General features: G+C 41.3%; 1 protein-coding gene across 8 annotated transcripts in view; it reads left to right on the top strand.

Moving 5' to 3' along the window:
* GADL1 (glutamate decarboxylase like 1) overlaps positions 1-20,901 on the top strand; it is a 244,774-nt gene that overhangs the window by 222,913 nt on the left and 960 nt on the right. The gene's annotated exons all lie outside the window — the stretch shown is intronic.

The following is a 20,901-nucleotide window of genomic DNA, read 5'->3' as shown; positions in this document are numbered from 1 at the left end:
CTATCCAAAAGGCTAAGTTTCAAATACGTTCAGGTCAATTTTAAAGTAACTATATATTCTTACCTTTTAGTTCATTATAAATTTAATTAGGTATGAGTATTTTCTGTATTTCAAGTTATAGTCATCTTGACATAAGCATCCTAAATTCACTAGATCCATCGCTTTGCTGCTTCTAACCTTTGTGTGTATTCTAATGTTTGTATTCTGCAATTTCCTTAGTATTCCAAAATGTATTCAAAGATTCAGTTAGCATTTTAAAATTCTTGGTTGCAAAGCCATCCAGGCCTGTAGATCTGAAAATTTGCTCTCTGTAGATGTTTAACATCCCACTGGCTGCTACTGGATTGAAAAGTTCATTGGCTTTGTGGTGGGAATCCTTCGCCCTGCTCCCTCCCTGTAGAACTGAAAGATTTATTGAGCACTTCTGCCTTGTCTGCGTTTCTAACAATTAGCCATGGCTCCAGCTTCACTCAAGCCTAACATCCATACTCTTGTACATAAAATGTTTCTTCTTTTCTTAATCCTGTCAGTCAAGGATTTCTTTTCCTTCTGATAAATGTTCTCCATGTCACATTTATATTGATTGCTATCTGATCCATTTCCCCTTTTCAACTTGTTAAATATTGCTTTGCTATCCTCACTTTGCCAATGAACCAGGATGGGTTTTTAGATAAAGCTGTCTTCTTTCTTGATTGAAAGATTGCAGCCCTTGGCCATCTAATCTCTTCTAAAGGAGCTTTAAGCTTTCATCTATTTTCTACCTGAAGTTTTTTTTGGAAATTAAGTCTTTTGGAAGGTCCTTTGTGACTGGGAGCATCCTTTGTCTGCTCTGCATCAGGCTGTAATCAAAGGGAAGGGCTGACATATAGATGGGTGAGACTATCTCTGTGATGTGGTGTGGTTGAAATGAAGATGTAACGTAAGTGGGTGTGCTCTATGCCTGCTGTTGAGTTGGGACAGGATGTGTTGCTGTGTAAAACTTGACTCGAACCTGGCTGTGCAAGTGTGTATGGTACTGGGATGTGGCCACTGGGGAACCCAGAGAAGGTGTAGGAAGTACTGGATGTTCGTGTATTTTATGTGCTTTAATGATGCCTGAGTTCATTTAACATCACATCGGTTTTTTTTTACAGAGACCCTGTAAGTTGTGTCTGTGCTTAGGAACCAGATTTATTTTCATGATAAGTGGTAACTACGGGGTATTTAAATTGACCTAGATGGCTTGTTGCACAAGCTGCTGAAGCACTCTTCAGGAAGTGATTTGGCATGGTGGTTAGGAGCTGACTGTGGGGCCTGCACTGTGTGTCCAGCTCTGGAAACCAAATATTGGAAGTACATCGTGCTGGATAGGCTGGCTGTGCATGGCGTAAGCAGGGCTTAAGCGTCCTGACCTAGCAGTGAGGAGCTACACTGGCTTGCTTCTGAGGATTGTCTCTGGAGCAGGATTTCCAACGCTAAGCCACAGCTAGCAGTGAACGCAGGAGACCATCAGGGGGCACCAGAACAACAGTAATGGGTTTGAACTGCTAATTAGTGCCCACACTGCTAGTATCTGTTTTGGCCAGTCAGAAACAAAAAGCAGCGATGTCTGAGGATGGGAGGAAATTTCTTCCAGTTCTTAAATAAACATAATTTCCGTAGTCGTACTGCCAGTTCGTTTGAAGGCATGAGCAGTTTAAGAGTAACCTATACCAAGCATGGGTTGTCTCATATGGTCTGGGCAGCAATGTCCTTTTCTTTATTTAACCCTTTGTATAAAAATGTATATTGCTTACAAGGTTTAGACTGGAAAGTAGATATTTTGAATAATTATCACAGAGAAGTGATAAGAAATGAAAATAAAACAAAACGTGAAACCGTGCTTGTAAAGATTCTGCAGTTCCCTCCTTCCTAAGCATCTGAATTGTTCTATGCACACTCTGAATTCAGGGAGTCAGCACACAGTTTTAGCAACAGATGAGTGCTTTTTTTTCCCTCTTTTTCTTCTTCTTTCTTCTTCTTTTTTTTTTTCTCTTTTTTTTCCCCTTCTAAATAACAGTTCAGCCGATGGTCTGAGCTTCAGACCATGAATGAAGGGGCGCATAAAGACGTGCCTTCTGGCTAGAGGCTCTATGAGGGTTCTGGCATGGGCAGATATTGCATAATGGTGGCTGTTGGTTACTGGTAAGTCATAGTGTCAAAGAATCTGCCTGATCCTTAGTGTGCCTTTTACTGTGGGAAAAACAATACTTTTCCTTTTAAAAAGAAAAATTTACTTCACTATGCAGATCCTGCTCTTATATCCTGCGATCAACACAGTCACAACTCTCCTGTTTAGAACACAGCATCCTTATGTGAAATCTGGTTATCATAAGGCAGCTAGGGGCATCTGGAAATTACTGACTTTTCATGTTCTTTAAGCCTGTCTGAGATCTCTATAAATGATGAAAAGAACTGTTAATCCTGCTGCTGCTTAACTTTAAAGGAGTAAGTATCTTCCCTAAATTTGTGCAGCTCCTTAATTCGTGCACTAGGTGGTGATCAAAAGCAACCCACGTTGTGTGCTGTCTTTGCTTCCTTGTCATATCTGACAGTAGGTAATAAAAGTGCATGAGACTGGCCATTTTTTTCTGCCAGCTTTTAACTTTTCCTCTGTCTGCGAGTAATTAATTTTTTTAAATAAAATCCTCTTAAAGATTAGAGTAGAAGTGAAAATGTTCAGTGGTGCTGCTAAGTTTTAATGTTCTATTGAACCTGTGGATTTTGGATTATTTGTTTAATAAACATGTAGGAAGTATCTTTGCTATTGTCATCACCAGATATTCATGAAATACCCCACAACTTCAAACTAGGATTAGTGTTGCATACACAATCCAGAAATTCAAATACACCTATTTTCAATATAGTTGCTATGGACTGAAACCCAGTTTTTGAACGTAGAAATTTAATGCTAGTGTTTGATATGAGATAATGGGAAAAGAGGAGCATTACTCTGAAAATATGCTTACAGGTTTTTTATATAATTAAAAAGAAGGAGAATTCTCCTCTATATTGCCCCCTCCAAAATGATAAAAACTGCTCCAGTATTCCTGTACCTTGGGAATACTTCTGGCTTCAAAGGGAAAGAATGCAAGATGTATTTTGCATTATGTAACTGGAAAAAAAATGAAATCCACAGAAGAAAATCAGTCAAAAATGCTCCTTTTACAAAAAAGTTGAAGAGCAATGTTCATGTATTGGAGTCTGGTAGCTAGATTTAGATTGATTAGAGACCTGGGGAAGACTACTAAAATATTGCTTAGGGTGATGGTTGATAATAAGTGCAGTGTTCAGACAGAAGAAAGTACAGCACACCAGGCTGCTGTGACCTATACTTTAGCCATTTCAGATTATCAGCATAGTTCAAATAAACAGTTGAAAGGAGGAGGATGTAACATTAAAGCATGTCTTAATAGGTGGGTGGGCTGTTTCTTTATCCTCTATGAATCTATGTAAAGCAACAAAAGCCTCATGACATGGCTCATGACTAATGCCTTGAGTAACTTTTCTGCATTCATCCTTTTCCTGAGGCTAAAAGGAGGTGGAATCAGCCCTCTTCTTCTCTAGCTGGGATGTGGGGGACAGCCAGGGCAAAAGATACAGCGCTGCTGAGCCACCTTCATTTGTATCTCAAGATGGATGAGATCTGTTGGTGCATGGTGTATGGTTTAAATTAGCATTGAAAGTCTTCTGTTTTTCTTATTGAGCAGGACATAGATACTTAGTGCTGAGCTGTCATGCCAGGAGATGGATAGAGAAAGTCCTCTTGGGCAATAACCTCAGGGTAAATATGTGCCATCCCTTGCAACTTCTGCAAGGCAAGCAGTGAAGGCAGAGCTGACCAGCTGTTAGGAAGCTGGAGAGCAATTAGAAACTGTCTGCTGACAGGCAACTGCAGAGTTAAAATAGCAAAAAGAAATTTGGTGCAGCTACAGCGTGTTTTACACTAGTGATCCATGTAACAATGAGGAAATGCATAGCAAAGCCAGATTCCAGACTACTGAGTTGATGGTATGATTCATGCACTTACTTCTAAATTCAGCAACCAACCCCCTTGTAATGAGAATCATCTGAGGGAAGTAAAATAACAACAGTCTGAAGCCCATGGGAGGGCAGTAGCCTGTGACCATGCTAGATGCAGAAGGGCTGTGTCAGTTGCACTGCAGCGTGTTGGAGAAATAGAGGTTATGCCATGGAGCTTTTTCTTTAGCTTGTGTTCTTGTTTTGTGGGTTTTGGAGGAGTCCTTGTAAGACTGACTGTTGTTCAAAATTGGACCAACACAGCTGCATGGATGCACTGGCTTGCACAGAATCATAGAAACATTGAGGTTGGAAAGGACCAGTAAGATCATCTAGTCTAACTATCAAATGGGATATATGCATGCAGATAGTCTGTGTGTACGTGAAAACTGGATCATTGCATGCACATGCAGCCAGCTTAGCAGCAGAACACCAAAGGGATTTGTACACAATTAACTTGTAAAAACTGGCTCTGAATGTATGAAGGGAAATAGCATCAGGAGAGCTGAGGCACACCCTTTATATGATATTAGCATGTATTCTCACAACTGTTCTTGGTTAAAGATGATTCTTCCTCTAACAGAATCCAAGTTTCAAGCCTCATGTTGTCTTATGCTGTATATTTGAAGTTTTTGAGCTCAGAGACCCCAATATACAATAGGATAATGAGGTAAAAACATGTGAATTTAATCCTGGTCTGAAGTTCTCCATTTCAACTTTTGACTGTGGCAGATGATTCTCCCCACTGCATTTAAAAGGCAGAGTTTTCTAATTATCAGTATGTATGTGTGGGACCAATGGGACACTCCTAGGATGAAATGCAAATGAATTCTTATTTATAGCAAATGATTCAGAGCACATGTGCCTGTAACTTCAGAGAAAATTGTCAACTGTCAGCTGTTGAATAGAGAGAAGACTTCAGAGCAGAAGCAATGCAATACAGTGTCAGAAAGTAGCTGAATCCAGGTGCCCTCAGGATTCATGGGGATTCTTCCTTTTCCACCAAATGTGCATGGAACTACTGTGGTCCTGTACCTTCAGTCTATTCTGTTGCTGGTAGCTGGACCTGCAAAACCCTCAGGTTGCAGGTACTTTGAACTCTTATCCTGCTAGTTGGCTTGTCCACCTTGAAGTTCACTAGCGTTTACGCATCTATCAGATGACAAAAATAATTTTTTTAAAGAATAAAGGATAGACTGTGGTGATCAGGTGCAGGGGTCAGCTTGGTAAATGTATTGATTAACAGTCTTTGTATCTGATGACCTGTATACATTTTCCCTCTGTTTCCTCACAGTCGTTTCTCTCTAATCTACCCTGACTTCTCCCTGTCCACACATTAGGTCTTTTCACCTAAGCATCCCACAGTATGTTTTCTGCAGTCCCAGATTTTTTTTCCCCTCTGTGACCTGTGAGAAGTACTGTACTCTTCTCCTGTCATTCCTGTGAGAATTTTTCATTTATCTCTCTTTGTGGGTTTCACACCTGCAAAGAAGCAAGTGCTCTCCTTTGATAGTCAGAGGAGAACTCAACATGGCATGCTCTATTTTCACTAATCAGGTTACCAGGGCTCTTCTGCTGGTCATAGTTGCTCTGATCCTTGCTGGGTCTTTCTGTTCTGTGTGGTTAGCATTTCATCTCATCACCTAACACACAGCTACTGTGTCAGTAACTGGCGCACAGAGCTTTGCTTGTACTCTGAATATTCTCCTTCTCCTCTGTGACCAGTGAAGCTCCTGGACCTGTCCAGGAATGTAGATCTTAGATATTTTTGATCTAAGATAAACTGTCTGCATAGGTTTTGTTTTACCATGTTTTAGCCGTCTAAAAGTTGTTCCCTGAAGTCCATGGAGTAGGAGAGAGGCTTTTCCAAATTGGTCCCGCCTGTCTTAGATGCCTTCTCTAGGCTAAATCACTCTCTGGAGGTGCACCTTTTTCTGCCTTAAAGACAAAAAGCTAAGTAAGCTAGATATCCAGTGTTCAGAGTGCCAAAATGATGGGAGTTGAATCTTACTTTCCACTTTTTACTTTCAGTGCTGCAGTCTGTTCTCTGGGTAACACTTGATGGATGTACAGTTCAGTGCTGGTGCTTCTCAAGTTGTTACTTTCCCTGTGTGAAGTAAGCAACCACCATTTGTACGCAGTGCAGGCCCTGATTGAAAAATACCACCCAGAATCAGTATCAGCTAATACATGGAGCTGAAATTTATAAATTGTAGTCTATATTAGTTCATGGCATTAGTCTATATGAGTTCATGGCATAAGGATGGAACAACCAGGATTTGGTGTTGTGTAATTCACCATGTTCACACTAAAGCTGCACAATCACTGAAGTTGCCAACCCTAGGTGTGCTGTGAATTCAGGAAACATTAACTACCAGAGGAGCTCACATCTATACTGCGAGTTTCCTGGAGGAAACCACTTTGAGCCAGTGAGTTTGTGTGGGTTCTGCAAGACTGTTTCCAAGGCAAATATGCACTAAAAATATGCCATCCTGCTTATAAAACCATCAATGTACCTGACTGACATCTAGCTTTGGCGTAGGGATGTGGTTAAGATCTTGGTTATTATTTCCTATTTGCGTGCCTCAGTTCCTTCTAGGAATTAAGATAATGATTATAGTATTTCCTTATCTGTGAAATACACTCACATGTGGGGGTGGAAAAAAGTAGATCTCCAAAATAAGAGAATTTTTTTCATTTATACATAGAATTGTGGCTCTTTTATATTTTCACTTTTTCCTGACAGCAGCTACTTACTGATTTATTTCCTTGGCTTCTTACCTGCCTGGTGGATGGATGTGGCTGTAGGAGTACCAGGTTTCAAGACAAATGAGAAAGTTTAAAAAGTTGTATAGCTGAAACAGAGATTTTGAAATCTTAGCTATGCTGATCCTAGCTGGAGAATGGAGGGAAAGTCTACAGCAGCATGAAGGAAAAAACAATAAAATGTTCTTTAATACAGCCATAGTAGAGGATCAAAAAAAGTACTTCCATCTTCAGGTATTTTGTTTTATTGAAATTTTGATTCAATTATCAAAAGTGTAGTAATTATGACCCGTGCAATACTAATGACTTTTGGCAATAAGACTTGTGAGGACACACAATCTAATTAGCTTTAATGAAATGGATTTAATAATACTTTAGATTAACATCTGTTAGAACTAAGTATCAAGATTTATTGTTCTCTGAATAAATATTGACCTCTTGCTCTCAGGTCAATAAATCTTAAGCTTGCCTGTACTTAAATGACTATTTACTTATGTTAGCACTTCTTGTTTCCTGCCACCAACTTCAGTATGAGGATAGGAGCCCTGCACTTCCTTTCTGCTGCATCAAGCACTTCTTAGAAAAAGTTGCAAGAAAGCCCTGAATTTGTAAAGAGGAGAGAAAAAGAGTTGGAGTCTACATCCATTGTCCTTTCTTCACATAAAACTGCTATTCTTAGCTCTTGCTTGATAAATAGAAATTTCTGAAATGACCAGAAAAAAATCCATGGTAATGCCACAGAAAAATCATGTTGTTCACATCATCTGCTCAGTTAAGCAGTCTTTGTATTTTGTGTAATGCTGTGAGTAGTTGTTCTCAGTGTGTACTGAGGCACAAAATTTTCTCCTTTACTTCAGATTTCTTTTTGTACTTCAGATATTTAAGCATATTAGATTCCTTTCTAGCTGTAGGCATCTCAAGAGGATTGAGATGGAACATTTTTCATGCCTGCAGGGTAGGAACTTCTTGATAATCTCTAAAGGGATCACTGTGGTCAGAAATATCTACAAGTCTTACAAAATTTCTCATAACCAAGAAGAGTTCCTCTAAAAACAGCAGAAAAGTATTGAGACTGATCAGTAGAATATTTAGGCCTTCCTTTCAGATTTAACAGAGTTCTAAGGAGCTGTGTGATAGTCTTCACTCCAGGTGAAGTCAGATATAAAACTCCCCATTATGTTCAGTGACAGACTTCTGTAAGTGAATGCTGATTAATGTAGAGAATCTTTTTCGTGAGCCGCCAAAGAACCAGAGACTTTATAAATTATGTAAAAAGATTATTTGTATTTATTGAATTCTGTGGAACTGTTTCAGTAAAGAAACTGAGATCCAGTAGACTTTAGTGGATGAATTTTTTACAGTTGATCATAACTGCTTTAGATCAAAAGATTGTTCTTGCATGTACATTCTCTTTTGTAAAAATAGGTACACAGTGCAGAAGCCTTGCAAGAAATAGGTAAATCTTTCACGTTGTTACACTGTGCTGTTCATGTGTTTCAAGTTGTTGCACTTCTATCTTTTTGGTGGGATTTAGAGATTGCTGTGGCTCTGGAGGAAATTGTGGCATTTGCCATGGTCCATAGGCTAGGCTGAATGCTGAGCAGTAGCTATAGGATATAGAGTAGGAGCAATGTTAACAGATTTTTTTTAATTCCATATATTCCTTTTTGAGGTAAGTATATCTGCAGGACAGATGGTAAATGTTGAGCCCTGTGTGCCTTTCCCCCACCAACTGCCTTCAAGTTTTCTAAGGATTAGATGATCCTTAGGATCAGATGACTGACCTCAGCAGACTCAAAAGGTGGGCCTGTGTGAGTCTAATGAGGTTTTGCACTTGGGCCAGAGGAATCCCAGGCATACATACAGACTGGGAGTAGCAATCCTTGAGAGTAGCCTTGCAGAGCAGGACCTGGAGGTCCTGGTGGATGAAAAACATAACGAGCCATCACTGTGCTCTTGCAGCTCAGAAAGCAAACAGTATCCTGGGCTTCATCAGAAGAGGGGTGACCAGCAGGGACGGGGAGGTGGTTGTCCCTCTGTACTCTGCCCTCACGAGGCCCCATCTGGAGTACTGTGTCCAGGGCTGGAGCCCCCAGTGCCAAAAAAAAACCAAACAGGTGATCAGCTGTAGTGCATCTTCTTTTAATCGTAATCATGTATACTTCTGTTTTTTAATTGCAAAAAATGGTGGATGCAAACTATTATTTTCCCTTTGCTTTGCACCTGTTGAGACTGCTAGAAAATTTGCAGATTCTGAAATCCTGATTGTTTGTGCATTGAGGTACAAAGATTTGTAATGTATGTTGTATTTCACTTATGAAAAAGAAAAAAGAAAGTATGCTTAGTGGGGATGAGGAGAGGAGGAAAGTTGAGCTGGAATGAACATGGGGGAAGTGATGACTTTGGTGAGATTCCATCTGGAAAGATTTGGTGGCCGTTATTACATGTCAAGATTAGGCTTTAAATTAATCAGTTTCAGGCAGACAAAACAGTTATAATAAATAGCAATTATTCGTCCTATGTTTCACTGGATAGAGGGGGAAAGGTATCGTTTTCTTTGTTACATTATGTGGTCAAATCAGATAGCAGCCTTGCTTTTGTGGTAGCAGTCTGGGTTATGGCAGAATACCCCTGCCTATCCCACTTTAGAACTGGGTAAAGAATACGTGCAAAAGTTCATTACTGTTCTTCAGTATGTATGGTAATGCAAGTACATAAAGATGCTACTTTATGCCAGAATCTGACCTGTGTAAGTAGAAAATAAGGTGTTAACAGCTGGGAATTGTTCTAACATTCTGCAGTGACATTCATTCTTCTTCTCCAGAAATGTGTTGAGCTTTTGAATTTGTCACCAAATAATGTAATCTTCCTAGTGTAAAGTGCTCCTCCCAGCCCCAGACATTCTTACTGCACTGTCATCCTTTCTCCCAGTGGAGAAGAAGAACAGAAGCTCATCCCTATGCATACAAACTAAAAAGGATATTTTTCTGTTGGTTGCTCTTGCTTTCAAGATGACAAGCTGCCCTTTCATCCTGCAAGGAGAAAGGAGATCTTGTCTTTGACAGGGTTGAAAGAATGGAAAATCTAGTCAGTAAAATGGGAACTTAAAGTGTTGCACAGAAGAACTTCGTGTACACCATAAAAACATTTAAAACATTTGCTTTTATAAAACTAGTAACACTCGAGTCTCTTGCTGCTCTTTAAACAGAGTGCACATGCCTTTCATGGTTTCTCAATACTTAGACTTTCCACGTGGCTTGCTAATAAAACTTTGCTAAAGCAACACAGAAATGTGAGAAATTATAGGGAATGTAATTAATAATAATGAATCATTTGAATTGTCTTGAAAAGATGCATGTACTTAGATGCATGTGCACCTGGAAAACAGCGATGTTTGCCAACGTAAGTTTTAGCTAAAAGTAAAAACATACACAAACTTGTCCAAGCACTGATTTGTGGGTTCTGTTGGTTCTGCCTCCTTCCTAGAAGCAAATACCCTTAGTGTAAAAGCCTTAAGCTGAAGGCAATTTTTTGTTGCATAAATAACCGGCTAAAGAAGTCACTGAAGGCAATCAAAATCTGAATCCAACCTGCCATCTCCTATTAGTCAGGTTGTTTGAAGTGATTTGTGGTGTTCATTAGCGGATCTTCTGGCGAAAAGTGACTGGACGGAAGATTATATTCAGTATCTGATAGCGTAGACGTGCTGCACAGCCCTGAGTTGAAGGTGCATGAAAAATGTCTGTATCAGGGCAAAAATACAGCAGCATCTGGTCTCCTTTGATATGTTAGTTGTTCTGAAGAATGTGGAAGTGGTTACTGTTATTTTGACAAATGCCTTTATTTCTCCTTTTGTTGCATGGTGTGGCACAAGGGGAACACTGGCGCAATAGCATACAGCAATAATTTATTAGTGGTTTAGGGATGTGGGCCCAGAACAAATTCTAGACAAAAGAAAAACATGTTTGGGTTTTACAGAGCGCCTTGGCTACAGGAACAAAGCTGTGATTGGGTGTGCAAATATTTGGTATTTCGATTGTCCCAGTTGGGGTGACAGCTGACAAATCGTCTGAGTTTGTTTTTAATTATCACCAAAGGAAAAAAAAGCCCGTTGTTCTAAAGCCAGGCACTGATTTTGAAGCATAAGGCAAGAGAAGATGTTTAACAGTGGAAGTTATATGCTTTCTCAGTGTTCTAATACGTTGAAAGCACCGTTACCTCCAAATATTTATAATATTTAGCTAGTTTTGTGATTACAGCCGACTGGAGTGTTGTGTTGACTTGTATTGCATCTAATGATTGGTACTAAAATATCAGCCACAATTCTCACTTCATGCTGACTGGTATCACTGATATCAACATTATTTTCTGCACTCACTGGGAAAGGAGGTGGGTGTGCTGTGACAGATGTTTGAGACCTGTTTGCACAAAAATAAATATCATACCAGCGTACAGAGCACCTATGAGGTATCAGGGTCATAGAATCATAGAATCACCAAGGTTGGAAAAGACCTAAAAGATCACCCAGTCCAACCGTTCACCTATTCCCAATAGCTCCTACTAAACCATGTCCCTCAATACAACATCCAGCCTTTCCTTGAACACCCCCAGGCTCGGTGACTCCACCACCTCCCTGGGCATCCATTGCAGTGCCTGACCACCCTTTCTGAAAAGTAATACTTCCTCATGTCCAGCCTGAATCTCCCTTGCCGTAGCTTGAAGCCATTCCCCCTGGTCCTATCACTAATGACACGAGAGAAGAGGCCGACCCCCAGCTCACTACAGCTTCCCTTCAGGAAGTTATAGAGAGCAATGAGGTCTCCCCTGAGCCTCCTCTTCTCCAGGCTGAACATTCCCAGCTCCTTCAGCCTCTCCTCATATGGCCTGTGTTCCAGACCCCTCACCAGCTTTGTTGCCCTCCTTTGAACACGTTCCAGGGCCTCAATATCTTTCTTGCAGTGAGGGGCCCAAAACTGGACACAGTACTCGAGGTGCGGCCTCACCAGTGCTGAATACAGGGGAACAATCACCTCTCTGCTCCTGCTTGCAACACTGTTTCTGATGCAAGCCAGGATGCCATTGGCCTTCTTAGCCACCTGGGCACACTGTGGGCTCATGTTCAGCCGAGCATCAATCAATACCCCCAGGTCCATTTCCTCTACGCAGTCCTCCAGCCACACCGCCCCAAGCCTGTAGCGTCGCCTGGGGTTGTTGTGGCCGAAGTGCAGGACCCGGCATTTGGCCTTGTTGAAACTCATCCTATTGGCTTCAGCCCAGCTCTCCAGCCTGTCCAGATCCCTCTGTAGGGCCTCGCTACCCCCAGGCAGATCCACACTTCCAGCCAATTTGGTGTCATCTGCGAATTTACTGAGAGTGCACTCGATGCCCTCATCGAGGTCATCAATAAAGATATTGAAGGGGACAGGCCCCAGCACCGACCCCTGGGGAACACCACTCACAACCGGTCGCCAGCTGGATTTGACTCCATTTACCACCACTCTCTGTGCCCGGCCCTCCAGCCAGCTCCTTACCCAGCCAAGAGTGTATCCATCCAAGCCTCTGGCTGCCAGCTTCTGCCGGAGAATGCTGTGGGAGACAGTGTCAAAGGCTTTGCTGAAGTCTAGGTAGACCACATCAACAGCCTTTCCCTCATCCACCAGATGGGTCACTAGATCATAGAAGGAGATCAGGTTGGTCAAACAGGACCTGCCCCTCATGAACCCATGCTGGCTAGGCCTGATCCCCCGGTCACCCTGCACATGCCGCATGATCTCCCTCAAGACAATCTGCTCCATAACCTTCCCTGGCACCGAGGTCAGGCTAACAGGCCTGTAGTTCCCCAGATCCTCCTTATGACCTTTCTTATAAATGGGAGTCACATCGGCAAGCCTCCAGTCTTCTGGGACCTCACCAGTCAACAAGGAGCGTTGACAGATGATGGAAAGCGGCTCGGCTCTCACCTCCGCCAGTTCCCTCAGCACTCTTGGGTGGATCTCATCTGGCCCCATCGACTTGTGGCAGTCCAGTTGGAGCAGTAGGTCTCTGACTGTTTCCTCCAGAATCACAGGGCGGTTAGTGTGCTCCCCAGCCGAGATTACCAGGTCAGAGAGAGGAGTATCCTGAGGATAACTGGTCTGACTTTTAAAGACAGACGTAAAGAAGGCATTCAGAACCTCCGCCTTTTCCTTATCCTCAGTGGTCACATTCCCAGCCTCATCCAGCAAAGAGTGGATATTCTCCTTTGTCCTCCTCTTACTGTTAATGTATTTATAAAAGAGTTTCTTATTCCTTTTCACCCCAGCGGCTAGGTTAAATTCAAGCTGGGCTTTTGCCTTTCTGATTTCACCTCTACATATCCTAACAACTTCCTTGTATTCATTTTGAGTGGCCTGTCCCTCTTTCCACAGGCGGTAGGTTCTCTTTTTCTCCCGGAGCCTCAGGAACAGTTCCCTATTCATCCACGCCGATCTTCTTCCCCGCCGGCTCATTTTACAGCTCAGGGGGACTGCCTGCTCCTGCGCCCTTAAGACTTCCTTCTTGAAGAGCAACCAGCTCTCTTGGACCCCCTTACTCGCTAAGACTGAATGCTAGGGGACTCCCCTTATTAGTCCCCTGTAATTAGTCAATTACAATAGATCTGTGAACACAGAGAGGCCTTACTGCCCTAAAGAAGCTCCTTGTGAAGGGAAGAAGCATGTCACCCAAAAGAGATTGAGTCATTTGTTTGAGATAACCCAAACATTCTCTGGCTGGGTTAAGGACCAATCCTGTTTGTTGAGTCTATCCAGTTCTACAACTACTTTGCTATTCTTCAAGCCAGATAAGACAGACACATTGTAAAGACACATTGAAATTAGTAGGCAATATATACAAGTTTAAAATTGTGTCCAAGTACTTAAATGAGTTGGATTTTTGTTTACTTTTTATTGTAATTGCTGAACCATAGTTGTTTAGTTATGAATTTGCATGAGTCTGAACTTGTCGTTTCTTGCAGGAAGCTTAACTTGTCAGACTTTGAATAGCCAACAAGTCACCTTTTAAGTAAAAACCATGAGCTTCCAAATAGAAATTTGCCCCTTCTGGGGGTAGTCAGAATGAATTTTTGTGGTCAGATGGGAGAGACTGTTCTGTATAAAGTTGTCTTTTATTGCAAGAAATAATTGAGGCAAGAACACAAAATATGGTTTCCATTTATGTGAAATCATGAGAATGTTTCCACTTTGTACAAAAGGGAATGGTTTGGTTTTTTTTTTTTTTTTGTCTTCTAGCTGCATCTCTTCTGCCAATTTCTAGTGTAGCATTCAGTACCTCTGAAAGTTTCATAAAGGCTGTATTTGAGGAAGAGAAATAGTTTGATCTGCTAATACACTGCTATCCTTCCAACAATGTCTAGCCTGCTTTCGTGGATCCCTGGAAAGGTTATTGATTTACTGCAAGTGTAGTTTTCTCTAGTAAAGGCTTTTTGCAAACCGCCACCTGAAAAAGGAAGGAGGAAATTTAGCTAATTGCATTCTGCTTCCATTTCAGTGGCAATTCTGAAATGTTTTCGGAAGGAGTAGAATGGTTTATGTGACTGTGAGTTACTGCTGCCAGGAGCTGGAGGAGCTCTTCAGAATTGTGTTGGATGGGTGTGTGGTGGACTGGGAGCTCTCAGAAAAACGCTGCTGATAAAATTTGCCATTATTAACACTAGTTTTCACAGGTACATTCTGACTTTGCAGTACTTGCTAGGCTAGCGAGATTAGAGTCAACCATACTACTTAAAGCTATTCACATGCACTTCCCAGCCAATTTTTGCTGACGAAACAAGCAATCCCACAAAATTCCTCATACTTTGTCTTTTCTAGGGGCAAAAATTCTACAGATGTTTTAGTTAAGCAGTGTCAGCACTTTTGACTCTACGTATTTATGGCTGTGCAAATAATGGATTTTTTGGTTTGGCCATTGAACGAAGAAATTGAAAGGAATTTTTGTTTTTAGTCAAGCAAAAATAATTTTTTGTTTTGAGATGTACTGAAATGAGGCAATTTGCTTGGTTTAAGTTTCCTCAGTTCTTTTATACTCCCTGCAATAAAAATGGTCCAATTTTCCATTGAAAACATGGTTTTGAAACAACTGTTCCAAATACTTTTGTTTTTAAAATTCAGAAAACTACACTTTTCTGGTTTCTCTATTTTTCTAGCTAATGCTATGTTTTCAGTGGTACCAACTGCTAAATGTATATGTTTTTCTCCTTCAGTCAACGTCTTTTTGTAAATTCATTGCTTAGTAGTTTACTTTTTTTTTTTTTTTTTTTAGCCAACACTGAGGACAGTACAAAATTTTAAGATACTGCCCATGGTTTGGAAAAGCTGTTGTGTTATGTCAGTAACTGAAATGGCTAGACCACCATGGTTGGAGTCTGTGAGTGTTACAGCAGTGTGGGTAGCACTCAGGTAGCAGAAGTACAGTTCTAGAGGCACAGAAAATCATTTGTGATGGGACAGTTTGAAAATACTGGATGAGGTACAAAAAAAAATAAAATCCATTACCGATTAAGGGAATGCATTGAGAAAGAAGTTCATATCCAAGGGAGGACATGCCTGAGCTTTCTTGCTCTTTCAAGGTATCTATTAATTGCAGCTGCCAGAGACAGCACTATAGCATAAGAATAAGAAGCTAATAAAAACCAGTCCGTTTCCTTGGTTTAGTTAAGCAAGGTGAACAAGGTAGCCTAACTTGGGAAATTCTCGTCCTCCTTAGGACAACTTATTTGGCTGTCCATACCCAGCAGCACTAGCACAGGTGGTGTTGGGAACCCAGTGGGTTTATCTCGTGAACAGAAGCTGTATGTTACATCCTCCTTTGTTCTTCTTTTGAACTGAATGTAGGAATTAAACTATACACTTGTAATTGGGGGCTGTATAGTTTAGAAGTTAATGAGATCATGTGGTTTTAACAAAGCTAAGCATCTGTGGGCTTTTTTCTTTGTTGCTGCTTTTCTTTTTAATTGAGAATGAACTTCTACAAGTCAGTTCTAAACATCCACTCTTCAACATGAGACAGCTTATAGTGAATGACATCAAAAGCCTTATACTGTGACATGAGTGCTGGGGCAAAAATATCATCTATTCAACAGAACTGCTTTGGAGATTTTCCTTGCACATTAAATCCATATGCTAGGAAATTATCTTAGCTTAAGAACCATGTTTACATGACATGGTGAGAATGTTTTGGAGGCCTTACTACCTGCAGAAGAGTAAATGATCTCAAATAGGGATTTCATCAAATACTCTGAAAGGATTTTAAGCATCCAGACTTGGGAACTAACTCTTGGAGACACAAGGCTTCTGTTTTTCTTGCTGAGAAAGTGCTCAGCCCTGTTGAGGAATCAGTCCTTGATAGCTGCTGAGGCATGATTGTGGCCTGAACTTGGTGGGAATTCTTTGAGTATTGGAGAGACCGGCATTAATTACATCTGAGGAGTCGATTGTGGGTCGCACAGATGCTTTTAAGGCATCACCCTGTAGTATAGTTGCACAGAACTGCTCTTCTCAAGGATGCTTGAGATGCAGAGAGGGGCATATATTGCTTTTCCCATCTTCCTGGTACGTGTGGATACTCCAGCTGCAGTGTCCTTGGTGGCCCTTGCTGTTCATCACACTGTGTGTGTGTGTGCAAGCTGGGAAGGAACATTGGCACCTTCCACATGAGTGTATGAGAGGGTCAGCTGCAGTCTGGATTCTTGATGGGAACAGCTTTAATTTAGGCTAAAATTTTCCGGTGTTTATGGCTCAGTTGAGTGCTGGCAGGGAGTAGGGGAAGAGATTATCCTGTCATGCAGGTAAACAGAGAAGGATCCAAACCACTATGTCCTTGTTGCTACAGCTCATAAAACCTCTGCTATAAAAAGGAGGAATCCAGGCAGCATGAGATTAAACCCCTTATGTAGGTCTGCAGAGGGAGGCCATGATGCATAGGTCCATCCTGTGGGTCTCCTGTTGTAGCAGCCCTGCTGGAGGAGGACCTTCTCCTCACCTTTCTGGCATGTCTGGTAGCTAAAGCATCACTGAAGTGATCTTTTTAAATAGTAATCTCCAGGGTGAGGAGAACAAAGGAGAGAAGAGAATTTAAGTTTCAGGATACATTACACTTAAAATTCCGAGACTGTTCCAGTGACAGGCAACATAAAGAATTAGGTTTACAATTTGAAGTAAGTTTCGTTGTAAAAATAATTGGACTGGTGAAGCAATCTTGCTCTCACTAAATTGCTTTTCTAGGAACCTATCCTGAGTGGGGCTGTGCAGCTCTTTCTGATATTTGAACATCCTCAGTTCTCATTGACTTCAGTGGGAATTGAACTCATTGAACTCCTCACTAGGTAATTAGTTCTATATAGGTCTGATTTTTCTGCAGCAAATCGGTAGCTGCCTTTACTTTCACTTAGCAGTCAGACCCAGTGCTCCTCAAGTCCCAGCCTTAGCCTCTATGCATCATTTAATGACTCTTTTGTGAAACACATACTTAAGCATTTGTGCTTATATTCTGTCGCTTGCTGTGAACAGGGTTCACAATAGTTTTTTTACAATGACTGCATCACATTACCAAATAGAACATGCAAAATACTTAATGGAACACCTTTCCAAAAATAACCCTGCAAGATAGTTTCTAGATTAGTTTAGGTTTGCTTTCTTTTTAAGTAGGATGAGTTTGTTTTGCCTTCAGAAAGGGTGGGATGCACTTCAAATATTAAGAGGACAACTTCATTCATGTGGAGGGTGAATGACATAATGACTGAGATAATGAAAATGAGATTTTCTACCTTCCCTCTCCATGAGAGAAGACCAACTGAAATGCAGTATATTTACAGCCCCTGATATTGCTGGAGCTCTATATGTTTTTGCTTTCATGGTCTCCATTTGAGCTACTGCACATCTGGGGATGATGGATTGCAGAGTACTGGATGTTGAGATGAAGAGAATCAATAGGATGATACAAAAGATGAAATAACTCTGATGGAACATCAATAAAGGCTAAAAGTTGCCATAGGGATTTGAATCTTAAAGAAGAGCTTGAGAAAATATATTAAGAATTCACTTTTCCCTTTGCACTTGTACTGCCTTTATTCCATGACGTCACATGGGGGTTCTTGTCAAGGGCAGGGATAAAGGAGGTTTTTTTTTCTTTTCTGTGTCAATATGGTGCTCAGTATGAAACCTGCTGGGCATGATGGCTTCTGAGTACTGTCACTGTGTCATTGTTACCTCAGCCCACAGTGGTGTGAATAAGAATGGAAGAGTAGAGCTTTTAGTTACCTCATGTGCTGTTATTGGGTTCAACACACACAAACTGCAGGAGAAGTAGAACTTCTGTTGTTGCTGAGTTATTCAGTGTTTAAGACTAAATGGTGTCACAGACCTGTATGGTGGTGTGCATAGCCTGGGCATTCCCAACCAAGAGTCTTTCCTTTTGACTGAACCAACTGGCAAGTTGTGCAAAAACAATTGCAGAACCCATATTTTGCCACTGTACAGTGATGTATTCAGTGATTTGTTGGGGTGCAGTTTGGAATATTTGATCTGAAATGGAAAGGAGTGTTTAGCAAGTAGCATACTTGCTGCAGACAAAAAGGTCTGTCGCATGCAAAATAACATCCATCTCTATCCAAGCAGAACTCCAGTTGCTGGGGATTATTGTTTTTTTTGCTTGTTTGTTTGTGTTTTGGGTTTGTATTTTGCTTTAGCGTAGACTAAATGAGGCTAATCTGATGTGATTCAGATTTCAGTAAATCCTAGTGCAAGGTCTTGCACCTGGGTTGAGGTAACCTCCCCTCCCAACACATTGGGGGATGAAATGGCTAAGTGCAGCCTGCCAAAAAGGACCTGGGGGTGCTGGTGGATGACGAGCTGGACGTGAGCCAGCAGTGTGCCCTTGCAACCCAGAAAGCCGAGCATATCCTGGGCTGCATCAAAAGAAGTGTGACCAGCAGGGTGAGGGAGGTGATCCTGCCTGTCTACTCTGTGCTGGTAGTACCTGTAGTACTGCATCCAGATGTGGAGCCCTCAGTACAGGAGAGACATGGAGCTGTTGGAGAATGTCCAGAGGAGGGCCACAGAAATGGTCCGAGGGGTGGAACACCTCCCCTGCAAGAACAGGCTGAGAGAGCTGGGGCTGTTCAGCCTGGAGAAGAGGAGACTTCAAAGTGACCTGAGAGCAGCCTTTCAGTATTGGAAGGGCGGCTGTAAGAAAGAATGGGACAGACTCTTTAGCAGGGACTGTTGTGATAGGTTTGAAGGTTAAAGAGAGTATGTTTGGGTTAGATATAAGGAAAAAGACTTGTACAGTGAGGGTGGTGAGGCACAGGCACAGGTTGCCCAGAGAGGTGGTGGATGCCCTGTCCTTGGACACATTCAAAGCCAGGCTGGACTGGATTCGGAGCAACTTTGTCTAGCTGTAGGAGTCCCTGTCTATTGCAGGAGAGTTGGGCCTAGATGACCTTTAAACGTCCCTTCGAGCTCTAAGGATTTTATGATTCTGTAATTTGGAGCTGCAAAACAAGAAAACAGAAGCATCCTTGAATCATTTTCCAGGCAGACAGGAATCCAGGTGGGAGATAGTGTTCTTTCCATGGTATATGGATAAATTTGATGAATTCTATGATTTCTAAATGATGCACATGTTGCAGATATACGGTAGAATTGTGATTTTATTGCTAGCTTTCACTAGGATCTTTATGTAGGAGGCACACCCAGAACCCAACATTAGGTTGTACAGTGGAGGTGCTATTGGATGTGAGTGAAGGTATCATGGTATGCATCTTAACATTTCTGCTGTAATGCTGAATCTTTCTGTTCTTACTGTTATTTGTTTCCCAAATGTTTATCAGAACTGCTTTCATAAACTACTACTTAATTTTTGCTTGCAGCACTATGCAAAAAAACCAAACTTCTGGTTGCAGATTGCATTCTGAAAGAGTATTCATTGCTCTCAGGTGCATAATTCATACTGATGCCACACTGTAGACTTTAATTAGAATTCCTAACTCCATCACTCTCAGGGTTTGAAACAAACACTAAATAAAACACGTAGCTTTGTCACAAAGTTATTTCAGAGAGGTAAATTAAGTTAGAACCATGAGCATTCCCCCTCTGAATTCAATATGCATTTTGAAACAGTGATAATATAGACACACCATTCAGCAAATATGGAAATTCAGGCTGTTAGTGTAGAAAACTGGAGATGTTTCTATCTAAGCAAACTATATGGGAGCTGCTCACTAAGACATGCCATGTAAAAACAGAGCTATTAAGGCATGGTTGGCACCATCATTTTTCTTTTGCAGATCTGATGGTATTTTCCAGCACTAACTTCTAGAGCTGAAATGAATTAATGCAAAAGTCAAGGTTAGGTCCTATACTTATTTGTTTTGTTCAAAGTCAAACTGTCACAAAAGGATGCAAAGGAATAAACTGTTCTGAAATGCATTAGTATTATTAGTAATATATTAAAATGCAGCACATTTTTAAAACTATTACTTGTTTCAATTCTGTCTTCCAAGGAATAGAGTACTTAATCAAGCAGTGCATTTAAGTTTATGACTTATTTCAGGCATGAGAACACAGAAGAACTACTCACATGCTTAAAGTTAAGCACAAGATTAATTGGACAAGGTTAATAGCCCTGCTGGGATGAGATCGAGTACTCAACTACAAGGACTTGACTCTTCCAATCTTCCTTATAGTTTGTTCAATTCTGAGACACCTATTTTGTCCCATTGCATACAAGTGGTGTAGCCAAATGTTACTTTCATTGTAAATCTAAAGATGAAACCTTAACCTCTGGGATCAGGATTTCTCCCTTAATAGTGCATTGCTCTGACTTCTCTGGCAGCTCAAAGTTCACACGAGTTTAATGGAGAGTGTCCTCTAGAGAGAGCTGCTTTGCAGGTGTGGCAGCTGAAGGGCCCAGAAGTGAAAGTAGTCAGGCTTAGGCTAGTTAGCACAAGGAGATAAAGTGTACCATTAACCAGCTGCAGCTGATGTTCTGAGCTCAAGCCTTTTCTCTAAATCTAGGGCCTACAGACATTAACCTGAGCTTTCCCATGTGGCAGATGAATGC

The sequence above is a fragment of the Tympanuchus pallidicinctus genome, unplaced genomic scaffold (genome assembly GCF_026119805.1).
Source record: "Tympanuchus pallidicinctus isolate F22 unplaced genomic scaffold, pur_lepc_1.0 scaffold3, whole genome shotgun sequence".
In the NCBI taxonomy this organism is placed as follows: Eukaryota; Metazoa; Chordata; class Aves; order Galliformes; family Phasianidae; genus Tympanuchus; species Tympanuchus pallidicinctus.
This window is presented reverse-complemented; position numbering and strand designations above follow the sequence as displayed.